Raw genomic sequence first — 12,594 nt, 5'->3', positions numbered from 1 at the left:
TGAACCTTAAGTATGAGCTATACAGTAAGAGACTTCTTGGTTGTTTTCCCTTTTTAATAATCCTCAAGGCAGTGTCAGGAGATATTATGGCTTATCACTGCCGTCTTAAAAATGAGAGAGCTGAAGCTCATTTGGGTTGCTGATGTGCCTAATCCTCACAATCCAGGGAGAACGGTGATTCAAACCCAAATCCTCATGCCTTCAGGTCTTTCCTATGAACCCTGTGTGAATTATCCTGCTTGCCAGTCCCTCTCAGAGGGAGAGACAAGGATAGAGCTATGAAGATGTTGTTTTTGAGTTGGGGCAAGCAGGTGAGCCACCCAGTACCAGAGGGCCTGAGGCATCTCTGTGTGTGTTCCTATGACAAACTCACCTTTAACTGTTCCTCCTCCAAAACTGCTGTCATTAACACTACTGGGATCATACACTGTGTTATTTCCTGCTGTATCCCCAGAACTAGATGTAGGCTGTCAAGTGAGGAGTGAGTGAATGAGCCAGATGAGCTATAAAAAATCATGATGAGAGCAGGCGGTTGTGCACCTGGTTAAGCATATAGTACCAAGTGCAGGGACCTTCTCAAGGATCTGGGTTGTAGCCCCTGGCTCCCCACCTGCAAGGGGTATGCTTCACAAGTAGTAAGGCAGGTCAGCAGGTGTCTCCTCTCTTTCTCCCTCTCTCTCTTCCCCTTCCATTTTAATTTCTCTCTGTCCTGGACAATAAGAATGAAAAGAAAAATAAGAAAAGGCTGCCAAGAGCAGTAGATTCCTAGTGCCCCTTAGATAACCCTGGAGGCAAAAGCAAACAAACAAACAAACAGTCATGATCTGACACAGTCACTTCCTCAGTTAAAAGAGTCACACTAAACCCTATGTGTCCCCAACCCCTTGTGGACTCTGACACCTTATTTTCCTTAATTGCCAGTGGATGAGTTAAAGTACAGATAGATCTCTGGACTCACACCCCAGGGCTTAAGATTTCCTAGTCTGGGATGGGGTTGAGATTTTGTATTTTTTTTTTTTCTGTTTCTCTCTCTCTCTTTTTCTTAAATTATTTTAATGTATTTATTTATGAAACGGAAACACTGACAAAACCATAGGATAAGAGGGGTACAATTCCCACCACCAGAGCTCCGTATCCCATCCCCTCCCCTGATAGTTTTCCTATTCTTTAACCCTGTGGGAGTATGGACTCAGGGTCATTATGGGGTACAGAAGTTGGAAGGTCTGACTTCTGTAATTGCTTCCCTGCTAAACGTGGGTGTTGGCAGGTCGATCCATACCCCTAGCCTGTCTCTCTCTTTCCATAGTGAGGCAGGGTTCTGGGGAAGTGGGGCTCCAGGTCATATTGGTGGGGTCGTCTGTACAGGGAAGTCTGTTTGGCATCATGGTAGCATCTGGAACCTAGTGGCTAAAAAATAGTTAACATATAAAGCCATACAAATTTTAGATTAGTTATGAGCCTAAAGGTTAGAATATTGCAGATTAAGGATTTGGAGTCTATATTTTAGAAAAAAAACACCAAACTAGTAGGTATATTTTAGGTATATTCCAAAGGGCCCATGACTTTACTAGTTTTTGCCTGAGCCTGATATCTGATATGCAGGTGGACCCAAGGTATTGTCTGGGGAGCTGATGTCATGGCTGGAAAAAGTGCTGGAAAGCTGGATCAGGGAAGATAGTAGCTCCCAAATATGGGGAAAGTGTATAAATATTGTTGACTGTAAACCCCATCTATTTCATCTGGGGCCCATATTCAGCATAGGAGCCTATTTAACCTCTATATCCCTGTAGATCTGAGCTCACATTCTGTGGCCATGTGTAGGAACATTCCAAGTTGCACCAATTTCAGGACCCATCTTCAGGTGGTAGATAGAGTATGCTATCCAACCCCCTTTGGAGGAGGGAACATTCTCTACCATTGTTGATCCATGTTGAGGGCAAGGTACTATGGGGGCCCCCAAAGGGGTCCATTATGTTATGTTATTCCTGATGGAGATGACCAGTGATAATGGAGAGAGGGGTCTATTCGAGGTCTAGGCCCATCATGTCTGTGTGGGAATTCCTGGACTCCCCAACTATGGCCTCAGCTGATGAGGTGGCCTGATAGTGACTAAAGAGTCATCATTAAAGTATGCCAATCTCTTGCCCTTATTCAGCTTTTGTAGTCCTTACTTTGATAAGGTTAGTTTTGGAGTGACTGAGGGAAGTGTAATAGGAAGTAGGTAAGGAGGATATCTAAGTCCAAGTAGAAACTATTTCATTAGGTACTTTATGGTGTCTTTTTTGGTCTTTTTACTTGCTTACTTCATTTATTGACTCACTGCAATAAATAAAATAGTTATTGTGCACTCTTGCTTTCAGGTATTTATTTTGCCCTAATTTATGGATACATGTGTACATATGCCCTATTTCATGGGACCTGGTCTATATCTAGGTTTTGGGACTTTGTTAGGAAGTGATCCACCCAAAATGGAATTAAGGAGTCCTAGGAGAAAGGAACGGTCTCACCCGAGTAATGAGACTGAGGGGTTGATATTCCACGCCTGACATCTCTGGCTATATTCTGAAGTGAAGCATGCCGAGGTGGTACTCATTGCATTGAGTAGGTTGAGATCAGCAGATGCAGTATCAGTTGGTATGAACTGAGAGAAGCATGCAGGAAAGTGAGCTGCACCCTAGAGATTCCAGGACTGGGGGATACTCGGGCTTTATAGAGGAAGCAGGAATTTCCTGCTATCTTAGGATTTAAGAAGGTAATAGATACTTATTGCTATAATCAAATTATTTGGCAATTGGATTGACTTTGAAAATACCATTTTTAGGATTTTCTGTATCATACATGACCTCACCATAATTTGCCATTTCATGTTATTTATATATATCTGTATTTTGTAAAGCAGCACTACTGGTTGCTTCTGCTCTCTAGATCTAAGCTTTTAGGAGAGTCAACACTTCAGAGACTCAGCCTATGGTCTGTGCATTAAAAATTTTGAGACATTCAAACAATATTTCCCCCTCTCATGTTGGTATGCTTCTGGATTCTGCTTGTGAAGCCTTCTGTTTTTTATCATCACATTGGGTTTGCTTGTGTTGCTTGCTATGTGTTCTGTTTGCATGTCCACTGTTGGCTGGGCACACCCCTGCCTCCGGGATATTGGTTTGGTCTTCCCCCCCTACCTCTGGGACATTTGGTTAAGTCATTGCTGGTTCATGCTTCTTTCTTCTCCCCACCCCCTATGTTACATATTTCCTTTGTTCTTGACTCTTCTGCTGGAGGAGAGAGATGGAAGACAGAATTGGGTTGTGATTAGATTAGATTAGTTTGTTGAACCACATCCCCGCTTGTAAATAAAGATTGAACTGCATTCTCAGCTCAGCCATAAGTCTCTGGTCATCTCTGCCTCCCGCCCGTGAAGCCAGCCCAGCAAAAAAGACAAAATGGTGCCCTAACAGGGACTAACACCAACGTGGGACCTAACCTGCCCATCCACCAGATAAGTAAAGCCGTTTGGCTACCTATCCACTATGGGCTGAAGTTGGCAAGGTGGGTGCAGCACACAGTCCTGTGCTCTCCACATCTTTCAGCGTCACTGCTGGAGCTGCGGCCTGACCCGCGGGCCACCGTGGGCCACAGAGTCCATGAGAGCCCGGGTCCTGCCACCACCTCCACAGAGTCACTCTGGGCCACACGTTGGTTCCCTGACCGGAAAACTTTGGTTCCTTGTGGCCATGATCGTGGAGCTTGGGGGATGCACAGAGATTTCCCCTGGGACTTTTTTGCCTCTTGCATGTTTCCCACGAAGAGAGACTACTCTGACTTGGAGAGCATTCTCCATTGCCCTGGTGGTCCCCAAAAGTGGAGACACGTGGTTGATTCTGCCCTCCTGATTCGGTTCTTTCTTCTATGGGAAGACATTTTTAAAAACAGGTGCCTGCAGCAATCCAGCAAAAACTGCCAGAAGCACCCTAAATAGAATTTCAAAGAGCATTTTGGACTAGGACGTCCTCCGGGGACTCATGATGCTACATGGTGAGATCGCGATAATCTGGTTCAAAAAATCCATTTGGACCCCTGTTCTCTGATATTGCCCACAAGATGGCATGACTACAACGCACCCCCTGAAATCAGTGATGTGACCTGACACGACCTGAAGAAACAGATTCACAGACTCCAAAGCTTACTCTACAGAAAAGCAGAATTCTGGTGGTTGATCTTCTCCATTGAGGCAGACGTGCATCATTTCACCCCCTGGCATTTCTTCCCCTAGTATCTACTTTGGACTGAGACTTCTATCAGACTTACTGGCACACCTCTTGGACACTTTACACAATGTTACAGCAGCTTCCCTTTACACTGCTGGGTTTCTCAAAGACTGACTGCAGCCAGCTGCCTTGGGACTCTATAGGCAACACAGCCCCCCCCTTGCTAGGTAATGCCCACAGAGGCAGGAAATGCCCGTTGAGGCATGAAACCCCCAGAGGCAAGAGATGCCCACAGTTGCAGTAAATGTCCTTTAGCCTGATAAGCCTTGCACTTTGAGGCAAGAAACGCCCGCCTCAGGCCTTCTCTTGGCATCACACTGGTTCTTGCTGCTCTCTTACTTGTTCCTCCATGTCTTGTGCCAGTTTTTTAGAAAATGCCTGTACAATATAGGTTTCTGTTCACCCCACATTCCTGATACCATGGCCATTAGTTAAAAAGAAAGGGGGAATTGTTTGTATGCTTCTGGATTCTGCTTATGAGACCTTCTGTTTTTATCATCACATTGGGTTTGCTCGTGTTGCTTGCAATGTGTTCTGTTTGCATGTCCACTGTTGGCTGTGCACCCTCCTGCCTCCGGGACATTGGTTTAGTCTCCCCCCCCCCCGCCTGGGGAAATTTGGTTTAGTCCTCGCTGGTTCGTGCTTCTTCCTTCTACCCGCCCCCATCATACGTATTTCCTTTGTTCCTGACTCTTCCGCCGGAGGAGAGAGGTGCAGGACAGAATTAAGTTGTGATTAGATTAGATTAGTTTGTCGAACCGCATCCCCACTTGTGAATAAAGATTGAACTATGTTCTTAGCTCAGCCATGAGTCTCTGGTCATCTCTGTCTCCTGCCCTCGAAGCCAGCCCAGCAACAACGACACTCTCACAGTAATTAAATAGTGATTTATATGACTACAAGTTAATAGGAGTGTACATAAACACCATTCCCACCACTGAAAGACTATGTCCCATTCTATACCCCTACCCCCCCCCACTCTGCCTCCCACCCCAGTGAAGCCAGACATCCACCCTTACCCTCAACCCAGAGATTTTCACTTTGGTGCCCTACTCCAGATTCAGTCAAATCCTGCTTTTAGTTTCCCTTTCAGATCTTCTTTCCGAACTTCTGTTGGTAAGTGGGGTCATCCCATACTCGTCTTTGCCTTTCTGACTTAGCTCACGTAACATAATTCCTTCTAGCTCCATCCAAGATGGGTCAGAGAGTGTGGTGACTTCATTGTTCTTAATAGCTGTGTAGTATTCCATTGTGTAAATATACCACAGCTTTCTCAGCCACTCACCTGTTGTTGGGCACCTGGGTTGCTTTCAGGTTTTAGCTATTACAAATTGTGCTGCTATGAACATCGGTGTACAAATATCTTTTTGGTTGGGTGTTATGGAGTCCTTGGGGTATATCCCCAGGAGAGGAATGACTAGGTCATATGGAAGGTCTATGTCTTGCCTTATTTGAGTTCTCCATACTGCTCTCCACAGAGGTTGGACCAATTTACATCCCTACCAGCAGTGCAGAAGGGTTCCTTTGTCCCCAAAGTCTCTCCAGCATTTGCTGCTGCTGTCCTTTTTGATGTATACCATTCTCACAGGGGTGAGGTGGTATCTCAATATTGTCTTTTGTTGCATTTCTCTGACAATCAGTGACTTGGAGCAATTTTTCATGTGTTTGTTAGCCTTTTGGATCTCTTCCGTAATGAATATTCTGTTCATATCCTCTGCCCATTTTTGGGTGGGGTCATTTGCTTTTTTGTTGCTGAGTTTGCTGAGCTCTTTGTATATTTTGGTTATTAGTCTCTTGTCTGATGTATGGCATGTGATGATCTTCTTCCATTCTGTAAGGGGACTCTTTGTTTGAGTGATGGTTTCTTTTGATGTGCAAAAGCTCTTCAATTTGATGTAGTCCTACTGATTTGTTTTTATTTTAGTTTTCCTTGCAATTGGATTTGTATCATCAAAGATGTCCTCGAGATTTAGGTGGGAAAGTGTTCCACCAATAATTTCCTCTAAGTATTTGGTAGTTTTTGGTCTAACATCCAGGTCTTTCATCCATTTGGAGTTAACTTTTGTTTCTGGTGAGATAAAGTGGTTCAGTTTCATTCTTCTGCATGTTTCAACCTGGGTTTTCCAGCACCATTTATTGAAGAGAACCTCCTTCCATTTAATATTTTGGGCCTCTTTATCAAAAATTAGATGTGCATAGATGTGGGGGGGGGTTTTGTATTTTTAAGATTCCTAGTTAACTAACGTACAAGACTGTAGGGAGTAAGACCTGGTATTCTCTGAGGAACCTCCTGAGAATATGAGGATGATGAAATGGTAGCAGATAGGTCAGCAAGAGGGCAACCCAATGCTGGGCCTATTTGTTACTGGCTGTCAAGTACCTTAAACTGAGCCAGTTATGTGTTTAACCTCTTTTTTTTTTTTCAGCAATGCTCTGCTCAGATTTGGGTTATTTTACTCCTTGGTGGTGTGGGTCCAGTAACAGCTACCTGTGAAAGGTGTCCCCTGAGAAAGTTGACAATAAAAGTAACGGCCATTTCATCTATGGTTAAGAGCTCTGTTTTGTTTCTTTTTCTTCTGCACTTCCAAACCACCTGACACTGATCTCATTTTATTTTATCCTTCCCCCCCCCCCCCCTCAGAGCACTGCACAGCTCTGGTTTATGGTGGTGTGGAGGACTGAACCTGGGACTTTGGATCCTCAGGCATGAGATTCTGTTTGCATAACCATTATGTTATCTATCCCTGCTCAGATGATCTCATTTTACAAGTGAGAAAACAGAGGCTCAGAGTGGTCAAGGAACTGACTCACAGACACACAGCTGCTGAGTGACAGAATTAAAAGTCTAAGCCAGAATTTCAAGTTAAGCAGGATGCACCCTTCCTTTCCTGTCACACTTGTCCTCATAGCCCCATCCCCAGTAGAATCAGTCACACAGACTCCCTTCTGTGTCTTGGACTCAGAAAACTTCTTCCTGCCTCCTGGTCTTTTCATGAGTCCTTCCCTCTATTAGAAGTACTAGCTGACACCCCTGGCTTATCTGGAGGGTTTTTCCTTGGCCTGCTCTGAGTGGGTATTGCCATAAGTCCCTGCTTCTTTTTTAAAACTTTTCTTAAAGGTATATATATTTGTGTGTATATGTGTCTTTAAGATATATATCTTATGTATATATACTATAATATAATTAATATAATATATATTAGCAAGATGGACTGATGGATTGTTGCTTTGACTAAAATTTGTGTGTGTGTGTGTTTAAGAAAACTAGAATATATGATATTATTGATAGGCTGGGCAGCCAATTCATCTTGGCTTGCCTAGAACTTTCCTAGTTTTAGCACTTAAAGTTCTACATGCAGGAAACCCAGGCTGCTGGCTGGCATGTCTCCCATCTGTAAGCAGCCTAGTCTGTGACACACCACTCTTCCTTGGCTCAGCAACAGCAGCTACCTTGAAGCATGGTGTTAGATTTTTGTCTCATACCTTCACATTCATGCATAAATCAAACATCAAACAGCTCAGGTGATGCATTAGAGAGTAATTTCACCATAAGCCAGGTGCTGAATTACAGCAGCCGTGGTGTAATTAATTGATACATATCTATGAAGCTGAGAAACTGCCTCAATTAGGAATCAAGTTTGGCTTCCAAGTTTTTTTTTCTTTTTCCTGCCCACTTCTTTTTTTAGGGAAACAGTTTCTTCTTTCCCCAACTTCAGTTAGATTTATTTATTTATTTACTTTAGATTCTAAAACTCTAATTTTTAGTGTTCACTAAAATGGTAAGCTTTTTGCAAAATTTCCAGATAAGAGTTTTGAAAGATGTAAGAAAGTGGAAATGGGTAACACTGATCTTTGGGGTAGCATCCTTGTCTTCCATCCAAGCATGAACACTGCTGGACTGCAGGGAGAGAGAGAGAGAGAGGTTGAGAGAGAGAGAGGTAGAGTTCATGAATAGAGGAGACTAGGGAGTAACCCTGACCAGCATAAAAATTGCCAGCAAACAGTCATCAGCCACTTTCTGGGTCCAGCACAGACTAAAAGATGCCTTCAATTGTCTCATTTTCCTGATTAACCTAACGCCCCATTTTACAGTGGAGACACCTGAAGCTCCCAGAGGCTAAAGAGTCAGTTACATCTACCCAGCTATGAAGTGAGTGGAGAAGCTGGGGTCTGAACCCACATCTGACTGCTCCCAAAGGTTGCTTAAAATAATATTCCCTCCTGACAAGATTGACTTCTAGCCATTCTACAACATAGGTTTGTCCGAAAGAAAGAAAAATGGGCAAAATGCAAGAACACATAGGATGCTCAGTGGCACCCAAATCCATCCTTTGAAGTTAAATGAAGGGGAGCCCTCCCCCCCCCTTGGTTTCTTTTTGGCCACCAAGTTGATCTCTGGGGTCTAGTATCTGTACAATAACACACATTCCCAGCAAAGATTTTTTCTTTTCTTTTTGGTAAAAGGTTAGCGACAGAGCGGGAGAAAGAGGGTGACATAAAGGAGAGGTACTTGCAACACTGCTCCACTGCTCATGAAATTTCCCTCCTGCAAGAGGGAACTGGAGCTTGAACCCAGGCATGGTAATTTGTGCACCCTACTGAGTGAGCCACCACCTGGCCCCAAGAAGGTAGTTTCTGACTTTGATGCATTGGGCCTATGTGGTTAAGGTAACAAGTTTCTGTTCAGAAGCTCTTCACTTTAATGTAGTCCCATAGGTTTGTTTTCACTTTTTTTAAAGACTTTCTTCTTTTAAAAAATTTAATTTATTTATCTTGCCTTTTGCTGCTCTTGTTGTCTTTTTATTGCTGTTGTAGTTATTGTTGTTATTGATGTTGTCGCTGTTAGATAGGACAGAGAGAAATGGAGAGAGGAGGGGAAGACAGAGAAGGGGAGAGAAAGACACCTGCTGACCTGCTTCACCGCCTGTGGAGCGACTCCCCTACAGGTGGGGAGACGGGGACTCCAACCAGGATCCTTCCGCCGGTCCTTGTGCTTTGCGCCACGTGCGCATAACCTGCTGCACTACCGCCGACTCCCAGTTTATTTTCACTTTTATCTTCTTTGCTGTTAGATTTGACCTCTCCTTCCCCTTTTTAAAAGAATAGATTGTGAAGTATCCTGACAATGCTTTCTTCTATGCATTTGATAGTTTCTAGCCTAATGCCCATGTCCTATCATGGTTCACTTGGAGTTGGCTTTTGTGCATGATGATAAGTGATGGTTCAACTTCATTCACTTACATGCTTTGCTTAAGTTCAATTTTCACTGCATGAGGAGACTCTCACCATTTAATGGTTTGAGCCCTCTTGTCAAAAATTAATTGTGTGTATCAGAGAGGCATCCTACATCATTGAAGAATATCTTTACACAACACATGTCAAACAAAGGACTAATAACCAAAATACATAAAGAGCTTTGTAAACTAAGTACCCAAAAAAGCAAGCAAAACCATTAGAAAATGGGGCCAGTATCTGGACAGAAATTTCACCAAGGAAGAGATTCAGAAGGCCAATGGATATATGAAAAAAGTCACTGATCACCAGAGAAAAGAGGAAAAGGAGGAGAAGGAGATTATCTGAATCTCAATTATTTTAAATCTATAAAATGAGAATAGCATCACCTTTCACATGAAGTAGAAAAATCATCCATACTGTTACTGTGTCTATTAGGTAGGGAAGATTTAAGAGTTAGCATTCGTTTCATAGACAACTCTAATACAAATTCTACTAGGATACTGGATAGTAATATTAAAATCAAATAAAGTGTAGAATAAAGAAACTATCATGGGGGATGGGCAGTATCACACTGGATTAAGTGCATGTAGTATGAAGCTTAAGGACCCACTCAGTGATCCTGGTTCGATTGAGCTCCCAGCTTCCCACCTACAGGGGAGTTGCTTTACAAGCCGTGAAGCATGTCTGCAGGTGTCTTTCTCACCCCTGCTGTCTTCCCCTCCTCTGTCAATTACTCTCTGACCTATCCAACAACAACAAATGGAGAAAGATGGCCTCCAGGAGCAGTGAATTCATGGTGCAGTCACTGAGCTCCAGAGATAACCCGGGAGGCAAAAAAGTAAGAAACCACTACTAAGGGGTGAGAGGTTGGGTATGAATGACTGTGCAGACTGCAGAGTAATATAAATGCTAGTAACACTGTCTGTGCCCTAAGTTAGTTCTCATTCAAATATCTGGTTTTCTGAGGTTGTGCCCTTCATTGCAAATATTAAGTAAACTCTTGGAGACATAGCACAACACTCTAGGCTTTCCCTAGTATCCTACTATGATTTATTCTGAAAAATGTTTTTTTTTCCAAACTTCTATGACCTATGTCATTGGTAATTTCCTTTAGAAAATTCCTCCTCCTCCTCGTCTCCCCTTTTCCTTTCCATTCCTTCCTTTGCTTTATTTATTTATTTATTTATGAGAAAGATAGGAGGAGAGAGAGAGAGAAAGAGCCAGACATCACTCTGGTACATGTGCTGCGGAGATTGAACTCAGAACCTCATGCTTGAGAGTCCAATGCTTTATCCATTCTGCTACCTCCCAGACCACTGCTCTCCTCTTTTTTTCTCTTCTTTCTCTACCTTCCTTTCCACCTCTCCCCTTCCTTTCTTGAGATTAAACTTTTTCAGAAAATATTTAATGATTGGATATCTGTTAGATATTTAACTTTATGATCAGCCTATACTGTGCTCAGTAAATTTTTAGCTTTCACTACAAGATTTTGAACAGCAACAAAATTGGAATCTAATATTATTTTCAGAAAGCTGAGGTGAAAATTCATCCAGATTACTTATTTGCAGTGATGAGGAAGTGCCTGGTACCTGATCAGACCTCAGTGAATTCGTGTTACCGATAATGCAAAATTAGGTGAGAAACCATCACCTTATCCACTAGTCTCTGAGCTTGTGACCTCCAGGGAGGTGTTGGACTAGAGCCTGGGAACCTTCTGAAAAGAACAGATGACCCACCATGCTAATCCATGGACCCTTTTGGGTGACCTGGGTTCCCTTTCATCAGACCTGTCCTGATGACCTGGTGACCATGTTCTACCCTTTTGTTCTATCCCCAGAGGCCAGGGAAGCAGCATTGTGACCAGAGCCAACCAGAGTGAATGTTGTCCCTGGGTGGTCTTGGCATGCAAAAGGCACTCTACTACTTGGCCCCTTTGACATCTGCCTTCCGTAGTGCATGTTGTCACCAGCTGACACTTACACAAGCCAGAAGCAGGCTCAGCCCACACTCATCGCCATAATAAACACATGTGGCAGTTTCTGAGAGGTGAGATGTCCCATTCATCAGTCCAGCATGACACCCAGAGAACCCCTGTGAGGGGAGGGCACAGCTTCAAACAAAGGTCAGAGCCTCACAGCCAGGTGTGTGCATCAAGGATGCTGTGTGCTCTGGGCTGTGGCATATGGACACCAGTGAGCTATGGGGTTCTGTGTAGGGGTGTGCATGTGTGCTAACATATGCATGTGTGTTTTACATGTCTCTGTGTACATACACGTGGGCATGTGAACATATCTATGTTTGTGTGAGTGTATATGTGTGAATATGCTTGTGTATCAGAGCTTGATTGTTTATATTTGTATGTGCATGAATGTCCACATGTGTGCACAGGTCCAAAGAAGTGCATGCACACTTGCATGTTGTGTATATTTATGCACATGTGTCTATGTGTATGCATGTGGCTATGTGGGTACATGTGCGTGTTTATGTGAGTGCATGTATGTGTGTGCAAATGCACATGTGTTCCCACAGACTGAAACATGTAGAAGCATGTTTCTGCTATTGCCTATGAGTGTATATATATATATATGTCTTGTGAGTGTATATGTGTGCAATGCATGTATATAGCTGGATGACTATGTATATGCAGGTGTCCACATATACTTATATGACATACACATCATGCGTTCATATCTCTGCAGATCTAATAAGGCGTGTGTGTGTGTGTGTGTGTGTGTGTGTGTGTGTGTGTGTGTGTGATCAAGAGTTCAAAATTCAAATACTTTTAGGGACCCTGGGAAGACTATGAAAGTGAGATTGGGTAGATAGAAACTGCGTCTACTCCTCAGAATTTAAGGGGTTAATTTTCCCTCAGAATTTAGGGTACAGTAGAGGGTGGTGGGGTCTGTGCTGAAGAGGAAACTGGTGATCATTGCTGAAAACAGGTGCAGCTCTGTTCCTGCTTCTTGATGCCTGCTGGAATATAGACCCTGTTACCAAACAGTCTTTTTTTCAGGAGAAACCAGAAAGCTGGATTTTGATGTGAAATGTCCTGATTTTCTAATGACCTACTGTGAGCTCACTAAGGAGGTTTAAAACA

This window comes from Erinaceus europaeus, chromosome 1 (assembly GCF_950295315.1).
Source record: "Erinaceus europaeus chromosome 1, mEriEur2.1, whole genome shotgun sequence".
Classification (NCBI taxonomy): domain Eukaryota; kingdom Metazoa; phylum Chordata; class Mammalia; order Eulipotyphla; family Erinaceidae; genus Erinaceus; species Erinaceus europaeus.
The sequence above is the reverse complement of the archived record's forward strand: the minus strand, read 5'-3'. Positions refer to the sequence as shown.